At 38.7% G+C, this 7043-nt stretch overlaps 1 long non-coding RNA gene across 2 annotated transcripts in view; it reads right to left on the reverse strand.

The window, feature by feature from the left end:
- LOC112161888 overlaps positions 1 to 5668 on the reverse strand; it is a 77316-nt gene extending 71648 nt beyond the window's left edge. Inside the window, exon 1 of one of the 2 annotated variants that reach the window (XR_002921965.2) lies at positions 5445 to 5668. This is a non-coding gene — a long non-coding RNA (uncharacterized LOC112161888). The remainder of the gene's footprint in view (positions 1 to 5444) is intronic. The other variant, XR_004949212.1, reaches the window with a different exon arrangement.
- Positions 5669 to 7043: the final 1375 nt, after the last annotated feature.

Raw genomic sequence — 7043 nt, forward strand, 5'->3', positions numbered from 1 at the left:
TGTTTCCTTTAATTCATATGTTTTGAAATTAATATGTTTTCGCATCTATATACCATGGAAAAAAAACTTAAATTGATGATGAACTCTCGTGCCAGATGAACCTCAGACAATTTCAACATCCACGCTGATCAACTTCCACCAGCGTTTCCATGGCAACACGTCTGATGCACACTTCCCCTAAATTTATCTTCATGTTGAGCAACATCACTAACACCGGCCTGCTATTGGTCAGTTCCTGCTTTGACTTGTTTCCATGTGCAACAACACAAAGGGAGGAGTGTTATAGATGCAGGAAATTCAAATAGAATGTTTCACTTTTAGGATGAAGGAAGATTGTTTTTACTGAAAGTTTGCAACCAAAAACACAATAATCTGAAAGTCATTGGAAATTATTATCATTATTATTATTGGAAGAGATCATGTAAAATGACATTTTGAGTTTCTGGGAGGAAATGAAACTGGAGGAGTTTCAAATGTCCACATGTTGAAGCCGTTTTCTATTAAATTGTCAATGCTTTTTTTCACAAATATTTATATAAAAAACTACAGAGCCCTTAAAAGGACTTCAAAGAATAAAAAGAAGTAAAAAAAAATACTAACCAATGCCCACCAGATACTAATTGGTGTGCATCAGTTAGTATCTAGTGCACACCATATACTAACAAGTGCGCGCCACATAGTACCATCTGGTGCTATCTGGTGTGCATCAATTAGTATCTAGTGTGCACCAGATGTTATCTGGCTCTTCGTGGTGCACACCATTTAGTATCTGATGCACCCCAGTTAGTTTCTGGTGCGCACCACATGGCATCTTGTGCTATATGGTGTGCACAACATGGCACCAGATAGCCTCTGGTGCACACCAGATAGTATATGGAGCTATCTGGTTTGCATTAGTTAGTATCTAGTGCACACCAAATACTAACAAGTGCGCGCCACATACTACCAGATAGCCTCTGGTGCACACCAGTTAATGTCTAATACGCACCAGTTAGTATCTGGTGCTATCTGGTTTGCATTAGTTTGTATCTAGTGCGCACCATATACTAACTGGTGCGCACCACGTAGTACCAGATAGCCTCCAGTGCACACCAGTTAGTATTTAATACGCACCAGTTAGTACCTGATGTGCACTAGTTAGCATCTGGTGCTCACCGTATACTATCTGGTGCACACCAGTTAGGAAATGTTGCCATCTGGTTTGCATTACTTAGTATCTAGTGCACACCAAATACTAACAAGTGCGCGCCACATACTACCAGATAGCCTCTGGTGCACACCAATTAATGTCTAATACGCACCAGTTAGTATCTGGTGCTATCTGGTTTGCATTAGTTAGTATCTAGTGCGCACCATATACTAACTGGTGCGCACCACGTAGTACCAGATAGCCTCCAGTGCACACCAGTTAGTATCTAATACGCACCAGTTAGTACCTGATGTGCACTAGTTAGTATCTGGTGCGCACCAGATGCTATCTGGTACTCTGTGGGACCAGTTAGCACCGGATGCAATCTTCTACTATCTGGTGCGCACCAGTTAGTATCTGGTATGTGGTGCGCACTGGATAGTACCCAAAAACTTTTCTTTTTCTTCGATGTCCCTTTACGGTAGGGATGTCAAACTCAATCACACATGGGGCCAAAATCCAAAACACACTGTAGGTCGCGGGCAGACAGGAATATTTTACTCCAGAATAAATCAACCTAAACCTTAAATAACTTTAATATTTTGCTCTCCATAAAATATATATTCTGTCAAAATCGGGATGATATAAGATAACATTGGGCCGTTAATAATAATAAAACAAAATGATCTAAAGGACTGGAAATAATTACACTGTGGGCCGGATCCGGCCCCCGGGCCTTGACTTTGCACATTATGGGCTCCGTAAAAATATTTTCAATTTTTACAATATTTTTCCTTTGCTGGCCTTTAATCAATATGTTGTAAGGTTTGCGACAAGTGATTTATTTGAGATCCTGATTTGTTCTTTTAAACTTGGAAGTCCTGAAGTGATGCATCTTAGTAGTGCACCTCCAAACATTTATACTCTGTCTTAAAAAACTACCATTGGCTTTGTAGATAAAAACAAAAAAAGGCAATACAATTAGAGTACTTTCATGTTTCAATCAGACCTGCTCAAAAAAATCAGATTATTGATACTTAGTCCTAACACATTAGTAAAACTTAACAGGTTTATCTCTTCAAATATAAGTGAAATCTTTGAAGATGATAATTCATCCCTGCTGGATATTCCAGGGTCAACTTGAGGTGACATTACTAGAGAGTTGGTGTTTTTTAGAGTAGCAGTAACTCAGTCAGGAAGCAGGAAACCAAATGAAGCCACAGAGCAGAGTAAAAGACTGCTGAGGTGCATTCATGTCACCAATGAGCTGCTGATTTAAGAACTGAAGAGTTCTGAGCTTTGGAAACTCAAAAACTGTGCGGTGGGCGCTTCATGGTATGGGTTTTGATTTTTGGAACTATTTCTGGATTTTTACACCACTGTTTGTTGAATACAAAAGAGAAGTTCCGGTAAAGGGAAATCTCAAGGTGTCCTCCCTTTGTGCTATGATGCTGAACTTTTCTAGAATAAAAACAGGAAGACCTTTTCTTTTGAAAATGACCAGTTTGGGGATTTCATTGTGGAGGAACATTGGGAAACCTCGGAAATGTTACGGAAGCTTTCAGCTAAAAGAGGAAGCTCAGTACTGCATAGAATTGCTAGAATAAAGGTATTAAAGTTTTTCCATAGACAGTATCGACAGTACTTAAAAAAAAAACAAAAAAGGTCCAATGTAATCAAGATATATATTTATAACTAGCAATTAAAACCGAAGCAAATGTCCTTATAAAGGTTGATTGTATTTTTAAATTTCTTGCACAGCGCAAACGAAGGGTTTATTTGAGAAGTGTTTTATGTAGTCAGCTGTTTATTAACCCTTTACCACCTGAGGCGTCACCGGTGACGCTCAAACAAAAATCTTTAACTTCCGGTAACTTTTCAACCGCTAACACGTTACAATTTTTGATTTTTGAAGCTGAGTTTATGTTATATGATAAAATAACAGACAAAAAAAGTCTTGTAGAACTTTTTGTTGACTTGCAGTAGCCTACAAGTCAAAATTAATTGTAGTATTCTACGAGTCATCTTATAGACTGCACCAAGATGACTTGTAGTCGTCAAAGAGTCATCTTGTAGACTACTCAAAGATGACTTGTAATATTCTACGAGTCATCTTATAGACTACTCCAAAAGGACTTGTAGCAATTTACGAATCATCTTATAGACTGCACCAAGATGACTTGAAGTAGTCTATGACTCATCTTTAAGGCTGCACCAAGATGACTTGTAGTAGTCTACGAGTCATCGTATAGACTACTCCAAGGTGAATTGTAGTAGCCTACAAGTCATCTTATAGACTACTCCAAGGTGAATTGTAGTAGTCTACGAGTCAACTTATAGGCTACTTTAAGATGACTTGTAGTAGTCAACGAGTCATCTTGTAGACTATTCCAAAGGACTTTTAGTAGTTTACAAGTCACCTTGTGGACTACTCCATGATGACTTTTAGTAGTGTACAAGTCATCTTCTGGACTGCTTCAAGCTGACTTGTAATAGTGTACGAGTCATCTTATAGACGACTCTAAAATCGTTTGTTGTAGTCTACGAGTCATCTTGTAGACTACTACAAAATGACTCGTAGTAGTCCGAGTCATTTTGTAGACTGTTCCAAGATAATATGTAGTAGTCTACGAGTCACTTTGTAGACTACTCCATGATGACTTGCAATTTTCTGCGAGTCGCGCTACTTTTCTCCTTCAGAATCTACTGGAATTACCGTGTTAACGGTTGAAGTTACAGTAAATTAAAGAACATAAACATTGGAGCACAGGAGTTAAAGGGTTAAAGCATGGATGGTGCCATCTCTGTACTATTAATACTTTAAATGGGTCTTCATCCCATTTTTGACTTGCAAATGGTGTTTAGGTCAAATCTAGTCTCAGATGAACCTAAAGTAGAAAATAGGAACTTTTTTTTTCTGGCTACATAAAATAATGCAACACTTTAGGAGAATTGCATTGTTGACAACTGAAAGAGAGGATATCTGTTTAGGACATTGGCCTCGAAGAACATTCTCTGCATGCCTTTCTGGTTACGGGTTTTGCATTTTTGAATGAGGTTCTAATTTCCTCTTACATATGCATGCGTGTGCTTTTATTTTGATGTGGTTCCTGTCCAAATTCATCAATGTTTTACAGTATTTGTTATATCAAAGCATCTCTGTGAATGCAAAGCATCAAGAGGAAGTTAGTGCTGCACACGTCACACGGCAACCCGGTGAGGAAATGCTCAAGCATAGGATGATAAAACACGATAACCCCATAAAAATACTAATAAAATCTGAAATGTTTCCTCCTATCGTCTGTCCCACGTTTCCACTCTTTCTCTGCTTCTCACTCCATCTTCAGCACATATATGGGCTGACAGCTTTGCACAGCTCAGACTTTAGCCACATGAATGAAAAAAAAGGGACCGGGAACCCCAAACTAACTCATTATGAAACTCACAACGCAGAGTTGGTTTTCACTTACAATCCCGCTCAAAAGAAGATAACAGATCATAAAAAATAAAGATGAAATCAAAATAAAGATTTGAGTGAGATTTCTAGAAGCTAAATCTTTCTTTAGAAGACTAAAGGAAGAAAATGTTGCATTTTTTATGACAAATAAAGTTGCGAAACTGCTTAGAAACCAAATGGAAAATTTAAATACTTCCCATTGTTTTAGATCTTTTACTGCTGCTCAGATATGTTTTAAGTCAAAAACGCACCAACAAACGTCGCTCATTTATCCGACAGTCCTGAACGCAGCTTTAATTCCCCGGGCTCCCCCCTCCAGCAGTGCGCGTTGACATCTAGAGGCGCGCTTTGCGATTTGGTTAACCTCCTTTTCCCAGGAGGTGACGCTCGCAAACCAAACTTGATATGTTGAAAAGTACAGAAAAAAAGTTCCCACGATTTAAAATAACTTTTTTCTAATGCATTTATAATAATGAGGCTGTGCAAATGTGACAGGAAAGAGAGAAAAATCTACAAATAAATGAATTTATGTTCAGTCATTTAAAAAGAAAAACTAAAAGGAAGCCCAAAAGAATCTATGCTTCCTTTCACCTTTGCGCAAACCGCCTTTTACGCACGAGTGCGCGCTGACTCCTCTGAAGTTTTCAAACTAAAAGAAAGTGCTGTACTCTTTACTATCAAGCAGTGAGTGATATAAAAGCACCGAAACAAAGATTCTCTTCAAGTGAATGCACGTTCATCAAAGTCAAAGTCTGCTTCCTCTTTTAGGCTTTGAAGAGCGCGCACAGCTGTGAAGTGGAGAACTTATCTGACATTTCTGACTTTAATTCATAGAGTAAAACGAGCTGTCACACTTACCTCGCATCACTGGCAGTCAGTCTTTTTTCCCTCCTCATTTTAAAAAAAATTAATTCATGTCATATTCGCGCCAACACCAGCTTTTCCTGTCGCGTAAAAACTTTTTATCCCGGGCATTCTGGAGACCCTGCGCGCGCTCTGATCCACTAACTTTCTGCACTGCAACACTTGCAGCTCCACTCTGAGCTGGCCTGGAGAGTTGCAGAGTAATACATTTTTTGGGTTTTGTTGGGCACACCCACCTTTTTTTAAGTCCTTCCCCCTCCGGTACTGGATACTTTGTCATGAATGGAATTCACAAGTTCAGAAAGATCACACACTGCCAAATGTGAAATAGGATAAAACATTTTTTTTACTTTAAAGTTAGATGAAATTCAAAAATTAATAGAAAAGTGTGATAAATTTGTCCACACATATTACATATAAGCCCATTTTTGTTCATATTTTTAAATAAGAGTGCAAAAAAATGTAACGACTATCTTTAAGTTTACAGGGGAAAAAAAATGGAATTTGAAGTATTTTTGGTCAGGTTATTGATAGAGCACGTTTCCAGTTTGAATACAAGCCTCCACTTCCTGTTCAGAGGGTGGACATTGCTGTTAAGGCATGCAGACTTCTGAGACTTTCACTGGCTCTCATGCGGAGCCACGTGCTTGTGAGGTGGTTAAGTTTCCCTTATACAGTATGCTAGTCTCTGCACTCTCAAGTGCAGCAAACCACACATAAAAGCTTTCAGTTTGGTCGGCCTATTCTTAGTGTAAACCCGTTTTGGCCTGGTTTGTCGAGATACATCCGCTGAAAGTCTATTATCGCACTTGTGCTTTGAAATATGACCAATTTTAATGCACCATTTTGTCAAAATGAGTACTATCTTTCCATATAAGGCTGCAGGTGGGCGGGACCTTCAAGTTTTATTCATTTAAGTTTTCACTTTCACTTCAACTTTAACACAGCTTCACTAACAATTAGAGTTTTACTGTAGAAGTCAGGTGTGCTAATGGAAGCCATGCTGTGCCGTGCTGGGTGCAGTGTGCAAGCACAAATCTAAAGACGTTCTGCATGAAATAAGAGGGAAATGCAGCACATTTTCATGAACAGAAAGGAAGTAAAAGCAGAAGTCAGAGCTCAAGCTGGGGTGACTTCCCTGTCACTCGTTTTCATTTAGCTTCTACTGCCTTGCTCAAGAGGAGTTATTAATAGCCAAATGCCTTTTTACGTGTTCAATGGAGGGCTTCCTCTGTTGGTATAGTTCCATTGAAATTAGATTTCCCCAATAAATAAACGCCAGCTTTGAGGAAACAAACCTGAATGAATTATCCAAAAACTCCACAATGGAAATGCTGTGATAGAAGCGGCAGATGTGCTGGCTCTGCAGAATGAACGTTCTAGTTATAGAAGAGGGAAGTACAGATGTGGTGACATGTCAGGAAGTCCTTCTATAGACGATGATTTAATTAAAAAAACATACAGGGGGTTCCCGCTCTAAAAGTTTCAACATTTAGAGTTTCTTTTTTGTGTGAAATAAATAAACAGACTAAATATTCTGTACCAGACAAAAGGAAAGTAAGGTTCTTTTATTTCAAAGGGGAGGGCAGAAAG

The sequence above is a fragment of the Oryzias melastigma genome, linkage group LG15, assembly GCF_002922805.2.
Source record: "Oryzias melastigma strain HK-1 linkage group LG15, ASM292280v2, whole genome shotgun sequence".
Classification (NCBI taxonomy): Eukaryota; Metazoa; Chordata; class Actinopteri; order Beloniformes; family Adrianichthyidae; genus Oryzias; species Oryzias melastigma.